Raw genomic sequence first — 13,241 nt, forward strand, 5'->3', positions numbered from 1 at the left:
AAAGGGTTCACATACCTTTTCTTGCTACTGTGGCTTATATATTTTTTTTTGGGGGGGGGGGGGGGTAGAAATTGATCCAAGGGCCTTCTCGTGGGCCACCAATCCAAGGGCCTTCTCGTGGGCCACCAGTTGCCCATCCCTGGCCTACATAAAGCTGATTGAGATGTGGCTGCTGGGAAAATGTTACCACACAAATTAAAAAATTTAGCTATGGATGAGGCCTAACATCCACGATCAGTAGCGGTACGTGGGTAAAATCACTGGGGAAGCCAAGCCAATAAAGCCATATTACAACACGTTGTGATATTTACCTTGTTTGCTCTGTAACCCAATCGTTCATACGCCACCATGATATAGGCCTTCAATAAGGCCCTGACAACAAAAAGACGACAGTCACACAGTAGTGGAATAAATTCAACTATGCGTTTGCTTCATCACAAAGCCGGAGAGCAACATCTGTCCAATGAAGTCCACAAAGCAAATATTGCATGTAACAAGCAGTTACATGACCTGCAGCATAGTGAAGCAAGTTCATGTTTTCGTCATTTTACAAAAAAAACGAGCTACTTATTTAGAACCACGTAGTTACGGCAAATCAGCACAAAGACAACAGGAGCACTGCCTCCGCTATTCCAGGACCATTTGAACTTAAACATTATCAAATCAACAATGCTATGTATGCTTAGTTTAATACACTGAAAACAAGCATAAAGATACAAAAAAATATATAATTCAATCAATGTAGCTTAATATCATGTGGCTATCCATGGTACTGATTTGTGTGTGTGTGTCTGTGTGTGTGTGTGTGTGTGTGTGTGTGTGTGTGCACGCAAGCAAGCAAGTAAAAAAACTAAAGTTTAGTTGAACCTAGCTAAAATGCTTGCTAGCCTAACTTCCTCGCATGGGCAAAAATGAACCAGCTAAATTAGCTAGTGTCGTGACTTGACTTTTAATATTAATCTGAAGACGGTTATTTATCTAATCAGCCTAAATATGTTTAATTGTTACCCGATTTTTAAATTAATCATGTCACAATTAACTAATTAGGATCTGGGGCACCACGAGATCAGTTCTTTAAAGTTACCATCTCTCGTATTAAACTCTAAAGGTATCTAAAGGTACCTATCACATTTATAAACAGTCAACTTATTATTCATAACCTCGTATCATATCATTCTGAACAGTCCGAGCCTTACTTATGATTCAGTACTACACAAATTGGTTTAATTATTTATTTACTAGCTAACTAAATGGTAGCACTGGATAAACATACACATTTAATACATTAAAAACAGGTTCCTTTATTTTGTCTTTGTGTTAGTTTGGTCAGGGCGTGAGTTGGGGTGGGTAGTATATGTTATTTTTTTCTATGTTGTATTTCTGTGTTTGGCCTGGTATGGTTCTCAATCAGAGGCAGCTGTCGATCGTTGTCTCTGATTGAGAATCATACTTAGGTAACCTGTTTTCCCCATTTTAGTTGTGGGTGATTATTTTCTCTTTCGTGTTTTTCGTCACCTTACAGGACTGTTCATTTGTCGTTTTTTTTTCAGTGTTCAGTTTTATTAAAAATATGAACACTTACTACGCTGCGCTTTGGTCCTCCTCTCTTTCTCCAGACGACAACCGTTACAAGTGGACTGACAACAATATGGCTGCTTGGTACAAAAGACATGGAGAGAGAGGGACAGAGACACTTAATATTGGTACATTTTAGATACTACACTCACTTATAGCACTCCTATGCTTTACACACCAACCACCACCTGCTTGGAAGAAATCATGAATGTATTTACGTGAAAATGCCTTGGTTTGCTGTGTATCTCTCTGAACCGGGCCGCCTTGGAAAGGGGTTGGGCATTTTCGTGGCACGCTTGTAAGGCTGTGATTGTCCAAAAGGGGTCCCCACCTGTCTTCTACTGTTCTCCTCTGCAGTCATCCGGTGACTTGTCGTGTAGTCCTGAACAGAACTACAGAATTGATTTTCCTTCCATTCGCTCCTGAAGCTTCTTTGAAGATAGGCTAGCCAGCTGTGTTGATGGTTCCCAGTGGGGTGATGAGAATACGATGGTTTGAAAAGAGTAGTAGAATGGTCCCACTTAAATTCACTTTTGAAGATGCTTTACTTAGGACAGCTAATCAGCCGTACCAGTGATTGTCCGGGAGGTGACTTTATCATCTCTACCTCGTGTTGAGATTGAGTTCAAACTACTTTAAAAGTGAGCTGCAGCTCTATGTCTCTCTGGTCTGATAGGTTAATTCTTAACTCATAATTTTATGCAGTTTGTTCAAAAGGGCAGTTCCGTCAGGCTGACACGCTCTCTGACCTCACTCACGGGCATGACTTGTCACTGTGCAAAGTTATGTAAAACTATTATCTCTTATGGCTCCAAAATTCATGACCCTCTCTTAACAAAAACACTCATCATTTTTCATATTTCATGCACAACGCATAGGATGGACACTTCACACAAAGAGTGGGTATATACTATCCAAGTTACAGTATTTCCTTTATAACATTTTTAATGACATCACAAAATAACCAAAACGTCATTAGTGTTCTTTGGATCGCCTCTGACCATTCCCCACATCCTAAGTTAGAAATATTGTGCTAGTATTTGCTTTAGAACGTGTTAGAGTTTCGGCAGGGGAAGTCTTCTTAAAACAAAGGCACATTCCTCTGGTGAACATTGGAAAGGGAGATGCTGAATGTTCTGTCCTTGATTTACAACAGGGCGTGAGGTGTTAACCCCCACCAGTTCCCTCCTCCCCCCTCTACAGGTGAGGGGGGGGGGGGGGGGGTCTGGTTGAAGTTATTTATTGCAAAGCTGATCTGATCTATTTGGATCCTCACAGGACAGTCATGACACTAGTTAACGTGAGCCTACTAGGCTACATCTAGGCTACGTCTAGGCTACATCTAGGCTAACGTTACATATTTAAGTGATAATGCCAGAGAAGCCGGTGTTTGGAGGATATATTGGCACGGGTGTTGTTAGGGCCAAGAAGAGGTCGAGGGCCGGCAAACCGTGCCAATACATCCTCCAAACACCGGAATTGAGGGCATTACCACTTTTATACATCGGGTTACCAACATATTAAAATAATGATTAACCTATTTTCATTAAACACGTTATTTTGATTCATGTACTCGTACTATTTCATCCTACAAGATATAGTGTCATTACAAATCTAGTGTTGCTTCCTAACCCGGCTGGTTGTTCGTTCAATCGGTTCGGTTGCCAGAGACGCGACCCGGTCGTTGTCTTTTTGTTCTGTATCTACGGATGCATCCCAGTCGTTCGTTATAAATGTTCCATTGCCATATTGGCTGACAACGTTCTTAACCCTTTCTTGCTAGCTAGCCCAACTACGGCTAACTTAATCACTTCAAACAGTGCAGAAGAACAACAATGTAGCTTCATTTGCATTTGTTTAAGCTGTTATCTAGTGACATTTATTTAGATACATCCATAACAATGATAATAATAATGATGCAAGATTTCACCTGGCATAGAAAATGTACTCTCTCGTCGGGACACTGTTGTTCAAGAGCTAGCCATCAACACAGATACCTGTTTTCTATTGATAGTGTATACGAAGAACTATCGGTCAAAAGTTTTAGAACACCTACTCATTCAAGAGTTTTTCTTTATTATTACTATTATCCACATTGTAGAATAATAGTGAAGACATCAAAACTATGAAATAACATATATTGAATCATGTAGTTACCAAAAAAGCTTTGCACAATCTTGGCATTCTCTCAACCAGGAATGCATTTCAATTAACAGGTGTGCCTTCTTAAAAGTTAATTTGTGGAATTTATTTTCTTAATGCATTTGACCCAATTAGTGTTGTGAGTGGTATACAAGGGGTATACAGAAGATAGCCCTATTTGCTAAAAGACCAAGTCCATATTATGACAAGAACAGCTCAAATAAGCAAAGAGAAACGACAGTCCGTCATTAATTTAAGACATGAAGGTCAGTCAATACGGAACATTTCAAGAACTTTGAAAGTTTCTTCAAGTGCAGTCGCAAAAACCATCAAGTGAAGATGTTTCAAGATGAAACACCAATAATAAGGACACCAATAATAAGAAGAGACTTGCTTGGGCCAAGAAACATAAGCAATGGACATTAGACCAGTGGAAAACTGTCCTTTGGTCTGATGAGTCCAAATTGGAGATTTTTGGTTCCAACCGCCATGTCTTTGTGATACACGGTGTGGGTGAACGGATGATCTCCGCATGTGTATTTCCCACCACAAAGCATGGAGGAGGAGGTGTTATGGTGTGGGGGTGCTTTGCTGGTGACACTGTCTGTGATTTATTTAGAATTCAAGGCACACTTAACCACCATGGCTACCACACCATTCTGCAGCGATACGCCACCCCATCTGGTTTGGGCTTAGTGGGAAAAACCATCAAGCTAGATGAAATCCGTGCAAGGGTAGCCTTCCAGAGAGACAACAGAGACGGTAACGTTCTTTGTTTCACGGAAACATGGCTCACTCGAGACACACTATCGGAGTCGGTATAGCCAGCTGGTTTCTTCACGCATCGCGCTGAAAGAAACAAGCATCTTTCTGTAAAGAAGAAGGGCGGGGGTGTATGCCTTATGATTAACGAGACGTGGTGTGATCATAACAACATACAGGAACTCAAGTTCTTCTGTTCACATGACTTAGAATTTCTCACAATCAAATGCCGACAGCATTATCTACCTACAGAATCCTCTGATTATAATCACAGTGTAACGGTTTTCTTGAGGTGAAGGAGAGGCGGACCAAAATGCAGCGTGGTTTCTATTCATGGTACTTTAATAAAGCAACTACACATGAACAAACTAACAAAACAAGAAATGTGGAAAAACCAAAACAGCCCTATCTGGTGCAAACACAGAGACAGGAACAATCACCCACAAACACACAGTGAAACCCAGGCTACCTAAGTATGATTCTCAATCAGAGACAACTAATGACACCTGCCTCTGATTGAGAACCATAATAGGCCGAAACATAGAAATACCCAAATCATAGAAAAACAAACATAGACTGCCCACCCCAACTCACGCCCTGACCATACTAAATAATGACAAAACAAAGGAAATAAAGATCAGAACGTGACACACAGTCGCATATAATCCCCCTCCCCCAAGCAGACACATCGATGGCCCTGAACGAACTTCATTTGACTCTATGTAAACTGGAAACCACATATCCTGAGGCTGCATTTATTGTAGCTGGGGATTTTAACAAGGCTAATCTGAAAACAAGGCTCCCTAAATTCTATCACCATATCGATTGCGCTACCAGGGCTGGCAAAACCCTAGATCATTGTTACTCTAACTTCCGCGATGCATATAAGGCCCTCCCCCGCCCTCCTTTCGGAAAAGCTGACCACAACTCCATTTTGTTGCTTCCAGCCTATAGACAGAAACTAAAACAGGAAGCTCCCGTGCTCAGGTCTGTTCAACGCTGGTCCGACCAAATCGGATTCCACGCTTCAAGATTGCTTCGATCACGTGGACTGGGATATGTTCTGCATTGCGGCGAACAACAACATTGATGAATACGCTGATTCGGTGAGCGGGTTCATTAGCAAGTGCATCGGCGATGTCGTACCCACAGCGTCTATTAAAACATTCCCAAACCAGAAACCATGGATTGATGGCAGCATTCGCGCGAAACTAAAAGCGTGAAACACTGCTTTTAATCAGGGCAAGGTGACCGGAAACATGACCGAAGTGTAGCTATTCCCTCCGCAAGGCAATCAAACAAGCTAAGAGTCAGTATAGAAACAAAGTAGAGTCGCAATTTCACGGCTCAGACACAAGAGGTCTGTGGCAGGGTCTACAGTCAATCACGGACTATAAAAGGAAAACCAGCCCCGTCGCGGACCAGGATGTCTTGCTCCCAGACAGACTAAACAACTTCTTTGCTCGCTTTGAGGACAATACAGTGCCACTGACACGGCCCGCTACCAAAACCTGTGGACTCTCCTTCACTGCAGCCGACGTGAGAAAAACATTTAAAGGTGTCAACACTCGCAAGGCTGCAGGCCCAGACGGCATCCCCAGCGACGTCCTCAGAGCATGCGCAGACCAGCTGGCTGGTGTGTTTATGGACATTTTCAATCAATCCTTATCCCAGTCTGCTGTCCCCACATGCTTAAAGAGGGCCACCATTGTTCCTGTTCCAAATAAAGCTAAGGTAACTGAGCTAAATGACTACCGCCCCGTAGCACTCACTTCCGTCATCATGAAGTGCTTTGAGAGACTAGTTAAGGACCATATCACCTCCACCCTACCTGACACCCTAGACCCACTCCAATTTGCTTACCGCCTCAATAGGTCCACAGACTACGCAATCGCAATCACACTGCACACTGCCCTAACCCATCTGGACAAGAGGAATACCTATGTGAGAATGCTGTTCATCGACTACAGCTCAGCATTTAACACCCTCCAAACTCGTCATCAACCTCGAGACCCTGGGTCTCGACCCACCCTGTGCAACTGGGTCCTGGACTTCCTAACGGGCTGCCCCCAGGTGTTGAGGGTAGGTAACAACATCTCCACCCCGTTGATCCTCAACACTGGGGCCCCACAAGGGTGCGTTCTCAGCCTTCTCCTGTACTCCCTGTTCACCCACGACTGCGTGGCCATGCACACCTCCAACTCAATCATCAAGTTTGCAGACGACCCTACAAGTGGTAGGCTTGATTACCAACAACGACGAGAGGAGGTGAGGGCCCTCGGAGTGTGGTGTCAGGAAAATAACCTCACACTCAACGTCAACAAAACAAAGGAGATGATCGTGGAATTCAGGAAGCAGCAGAGGGAGCACCCCCCCTATCCACATTGACGGGACAGTAGTGGAGAGGGTAGTAAGTTTTAAGTTCCTCGGCGTACACATCACGGACAAACTGAATTGGTCCACCCACACAGACAGCATGGTGAAGAAGGCGCAGCAGCGCCTCTTGAACCTCAGGAGGCTGAAGAAATTTGGCTTGTCACCAAAAACACTCACAAACTTTTACAGATGTACAATCGAGAGCAACTTCTCTGCACATAACCGTAAGGCTCTCCAGAGGGTAGTGAGGTCTGCACAACGCATCACCGGGGGAAAACTACCTGCCCTCCAGGACACCTACACCACCCGATGTCACAGGAAGGTTCATCAAGGACAACAACCACCCAAGCTGCCTGTTCACCCTGCTATCGTCCAGAAGTCGAGGTCAGTACAGGTGCATCAAAGCAGGGACCGAGAGACTGAAAAACAGCTACTATCTCAAGGTCATCAGACTGTTAAACAGCCATCACTAACATTGAGTGGCTGCTGCCAACATACGGACTCTACTCCAGCCACTTTTATAATGGTGTAATAAATGTATCACTAGCCACTTTAAACAATGCCACTTCATATAATGTTTATATATCCTACATTACTCATCTCATATGTATATACTGTACTCTATACCATCTACTGCATCTTGACATCTTGATATAATGTATCACTAGCCACTTTAAACAATGCCACTTGTATATGTTTACATACCCTACATTACTCATCTCATATGTATATACTGTACTCTATACCATCCACTGCATCTTGCCTATGCCGTTCTATACCATCACTCATTCATATATTTGTTGATGTACACAGTCTTATTCATTCCTTTACACTTGTGTGTATAAGGTAATTGTTGTGAAATTGTTAGGTTAGATTACTCGTTGGTTATTACTGCATTGTCGGAACTAGAAGCACAAACATTTCGCTACACTCGCATTAACATCTGCCAACCATGTGTATGTGACAAATAAAATTTGATTTGATTTGAAGGCAAAGGATGGCTATTTTAAGAATCTCAAATATATCTTTATTTGTTGAACACTTTTTTGGTTACTACATGATTCCATATGTGTCTTGTTCATTCCTTTACACTTGTGTGTATAAGGTAATTCTTGTGAAATTGTTAGGTTAGATTACTCGTTGGTTATTACTGCATTATCGGAACTAGAAGCACAAACATTTCGCTACACTCGCATTAACATCTGCTAACCATGTGTTTGTGAGAAATACATTTTTTTTTAACCTTTATTTAACTAGGCAAGTCAGTTAAGAACAAATTCTTATTTTCAATGACGGTCTAGGAACAGTGGGTTAACTGCCTGTTCAGGGGAAGAACAACAGATTTGTACCTTGTAGGCTCGGGGATTTGAACTTGCAACCTTTTGGTTACTACTCCAACGCTCTAACCACTAGGCTACCTTGCCGCCCCTTTGAAGGCAAAGGATGGCTATTTGAAGAATCACAAATATATCTTTATTTGTTGAACACTTTGTTGGTTACTACATGATTCCATATGTGTTATTTCATAGTTTATGTCTTCACTATTATTATACAATGTAGAAAATAGTAAAGATAAAGAAAAACCCTTGAATGAGTAGGTGTTCTAAAACTTTTGACTGGTAGTGTATATGAATGTATCAAGCCTACACGCAATACAAGACTCTATTATTATGATGGGAGATTATAATACAGTTTTAAATACCTTAATGGACCGCAAAGGAAATCACACTACAAACTATTACCCTCATGCACTTAAGGAAATCACGAATATCATGGATATATTGGAACTAGTGGATATATGGAGGCTTAAATATCCTGACCTTGTGAGATATACAGTACATGGCGGAGGATCAATCATGCTAGTAGTCTTGACTACTTTCTTATGTCATTCTCTTTGGCACCAAAAGTTAAAAAAGTGATAGATAGGGAACAGAATGCAGTCGGACCATCAGATAATTGGCACATACATTACTCTTACAGAATTTCCACTTGGGCAATGATATTGGAAATGTAATCAAAGCCTTTTGGATTACTTTAAAAAATAAATAATTTAAAACTAGGACAAGAACTGACTTTTTCCAACAAAACATAGGTACAGCAGATCCATTTATTATATGAGACACTTTTAAATGTGCTTTTAAGAGGCCACGAAAATCCATACTCATATTTAAAACAAGATCAATTTAGGTCAATTGACTTCATAATAGAGGGACTAACAGTACAGATAGATAGCAATTAAAACTGTACCATAGAGGCACAGAATAAGCAAGAGGAAAAACAAAAAGAACTGGAGGAATTTATTCAAGAAAGATCAGGTGTAATATATTGTAGAAAATAAAGTGACCTGGATGGAATATGGGGGATAAATGCACCAAATGATTTTTGAACCGTCAACATAGAAATGCTAGTCACCCATCATTCGCCAAACTATCTTTTGAAAGAGGAAGCAAAGTACTTTCAGCATATGTTTTCGTTTCAGTCTTCTCCATCTCCACTAACCATAGTTAATTGTACAGACGTTTTTTCTATGAATAATTAACAGCTGTACAGAAAGACTCATGTGAAGGCCAAATTACAGAGGAGAAACTTCTTGATGAAATTAAAGCCTTTTAAATACGGGAAAACTCCAGGGCTGGATGGCATACCAGTTAAGGTACATCAAACCTTTTTGGATGTACTCATAGGACCGTTATTCGCATGTTTTATCCACTCCTAAAAAAAGTGTCATACTCAACAAAAAGGTCTGATTTCACAATTACTGAAACAATATATAGATCCAGTCCATTCAATAAATTGGAGGCCCCTTACACTTCGGTGTTGCGATGCAAATATTCTAGCAAAATACCAAGCGCATAAAATTAAAAACGCATTGTCGGATATTATTCAGCCTATTCAAATGGACGATACATTGGAAATAATATAAGACAAGTACTGGGAACAGTAGAACACTATGAAAAATCTGGGATACCAGGCCTGGTATTCATAACTGACTGAAAAGGCTGGAGTGAAGGTTCACCTTCCAACAGGACAACGACCCTAAGCACACAGCCAAGACAACACAGGAGTGGCTTTGGGACAAGTCTCTGAATGTCCTGGAGTGGCCCAGCCAGAGTCCGGACTTGAACCCGATCGAACATCTCTGGAGACCTGAAAAAGCTGTGCAGCAACGCTCTCCATCCAACCTGACAGAGCTTGAGAGGATCCGCAGAGGAGAATGGAAGATACTCCCCAAAGACTGGTGTGGCACGCTTGTAGCGTCATACCCAAGAAGACTCAAGGCTGTAATCGCTGCCAAAGGTGCTTCGACAAAGTACTGAGTAAAGGGTCTGAATACTTATGTAAATGTGATTGCCGGCTGTCCTGCCTTGACTTACCTTTTGCCTGCCCCTTGTACTATAATAAACTCTGAGACTCGTACTATCCGCCTCCTGTGTCTGCATCTGGGTCTTAGCCCGAGCCTTGATAATTATAGCATTTCTCCTTTGCCAAAATAATCCATTCACCTGACAGGCATGGCATATCAAGATGCAGATTAAAAATCATGATCATCACACAGGTGCACTTTGTGCTGGGAAAAAGAAAAGGGCACTCTAAAATCTGCAGTTTTGTTACACAACACAATGCAACAGACGTTTCAAGTTTTGAGTGAGCTTGCAATTGGAATGCTGACTGCAGGAATGTCCACCAGAGCTGTTGCCAGAGAATGTAATGTTCATTTCTCTACCATAAGCCTGCCTCCAACTTTGTTTTAAAGAATTTGACAGTACGTCCAACCGGCCTCACAACCGCAGACCACGTGTAACCACGCCAGCCCCGGACCTCCACATCCGGCTTCTTCACCTAAGGATCGTCTGAGACCAGCCACCCGGGCAGCTGATGAAACTGAGGAGTATTTCTATTTGTAATAAAGCCCTTTTGTGGGGAAAAACTCATTTGGATTGGCTGATGACTGATGACTGATTTCCTTATATGAACTTCAACTCAGTAAAATCTTTGTAATTGTTGCATATTGCAACATATTGAATATTTTTATTCATTATCCTGCGACCAAAAAAAAGCTACATATAGACAGTACCAAAACAAATGATCTAATGAGTCTGTCTCTTCGTGACCTAAATCTGCAGGGGTGGGATTGTTGTATCCCCTATACAGTGCAATATGAAAGTATTCAGACCTCTTGACTTTTTCCACATTTTGTCACATTACAGCCTTATTCTAAAATGGATTAAAATGTTTTTTTCCCTCATTAATTTACACACAATACCCCATAATGATAAAGCAAACACAGGTTTCTAAAATGTTTTGCTAAATTATATAAAGTATATATATCACATTTACGTAAGTATTCAGACCCTTTACTCAGTCCTTTGTTGAAGCACCTTTGGCAGCGATTACAGCCTCGAGTCTTCTTGGGTATGACGCCACAACTTGACACACCTGTATGCCAAGGTGTGCCAAGTCTGAGGTCCTGAGAGCTCTGGAGCAGGTTTTCATCAAGGATCTTTCTGTGCTTTGCTCCGTTCATCTTTTCCTCAACCTGACTAGTCTCCCAGTCCATGCGCGGAAAAACATCCGCACAGCATGATGCTGCCACCACCATGCTTCACTTTAGGGATGGTGCCAGGTTTCCTCCAAACGTGACGCTTGGCATTTAGGCCAAAGAGTTCAATCTTGGTTTCATCAGTGCAGAGAATCTTGTTTCTCATGGTCTGAGAGTCCTGTAGGTTCCTTTTGTCAATCTCCAAGCAGGCTGTCATGTGCCTTTTACTGAGGAGTGGATTCCGCCTGGCCACTCTACCATAAAGGCCTGATTGGTGGAGTGCTGAACGCTGGAGCTCCCTGACCAAGCTCCTTCTCCCCGATTGCTCAGTTTGGCCGGACGGCCAGCTCTAGGAAGAGTCCTGGTGGTTCCAAACTTCTTACATTTAAGAATGATGGAGGCCACTGTTTTCTTGGGGACCTTCAATGGTGCAGACATTTTTTGGTACCCATCCCCAGATCTGTGCCTCGAGACAATCCTGTCTCGGAGCTCTACGGACAATTCCTTCCACCTTGTGGCTTGGTTTTTGCTCTGACATGCACTGTCAACTGTGGGACCTTATATAGACAAGTGTGTGCCTTTCCAAATCATGTCCAATCAACTGCATTTACCACAGGTGGACTCCAATCAAGTTATAGAAACATCTCAAGGATGATGTTGGAAACAGAATGCACCTGAGCTAAATTTTGAGTCTCATAGCAAACGGTCTGAATACTTATGTAAATAAATTCTGTTTTCTATGTTTTATAAATTTGAAACAAATTCTATAAATCTGTTTTTGGTTTTCATTATGGAGTATTGTGTGTACATTTTTGTATTTAATCACTTTTAGAATAAGGCGGTAATGTAACAAAATGTGGACAAAGTCAAGTGGTCTGACTACTTTCCGAAGGCACTGTAATGGAGAACACAACTTTATTCTCATAATGAATTCATGAAGGGAAAAAAATGAATAAATTAACCCCTTATTATAATGCACCATAAGCAGACATATAACGCCTTAGTTATGAGACAGGTATAATGTATGGGGTAAGCACAGGGAGCGATTATTTTAAAAAAAAGTTCAAAATGGTTTATGTCCCAAATCGCACCCTATTTCCCATTTGCTCTGGTCAAAAGGAGTGCACTATAAAGGGAATAGGGTGCCATTTTGGACACACTCACATGATGGCCATCTCACCTGACATGTGTCAACCCCCCCAGTCTCAGAGCCAGCACAGATCATACCATTCCTGATGTAACTGTTGTACCAGTCTATCCGATTACAAGTATTTCTCTCAATCAGCTTCTCCTCAACTTCCTGCAGTATGCCCATCGGCTTTTCTAAAGAGAGACCAGACACACATGCTGTATTCATCTACTGCTAAATTCAACATTCAGCACTGTTGTGCCCTTGAGCAAGGCTCTTATAGTCTGGTCCCAGATCTGTTTGTGCTATCATGTCAACTCCTTGTCATGATGGCACAAACAGTTTGGTACCCAGGCTAAGGCTCTTAACCCCTAAACTGCTCTCCACCCAGGGGCACTGAACTGTGGCTGATCCTGTGGTTCTCTCAAATGGGTGTCTTTGTGTTATACGGGGGGTTGAGAGCAGTGCAGGAGACCAGCTTCCAGGCTGGACAAAGTCAGTGTACTCCAGTGGAGAGCAGAGACGGAGAAGAGGTAGGTCACTGGAGAAGCTGGGGTGGTCAAACTCATGAGTTCGGACCATTGTAACATAGCGCTGTTAGCACATTGAGTTTTGCCAACATGCGTAGACTGGACATCCTATGGGGTCTAGGTGCAGCAGAAAAGAGAGTTGGGGTGAACAACAAAAATGACTGTATTTAACAGAAAAGTGATAGCA

This window comes from Oncorhynchus mykiss, chromosome 16 (assembly GCF_057628025.1).
Source record: "Oncorhynchus mykiss isolate SJ-2025 chromosome 16, ASM5762802v1, whole genome shotgun sequence".
Taxonomy (NCBI): Eukaryota; Metazoa; Chordata; class Actinopteri; order Salmoniformes; family Salmonidae; genus Oncorhynchus; species Oncorhynchus mykiss.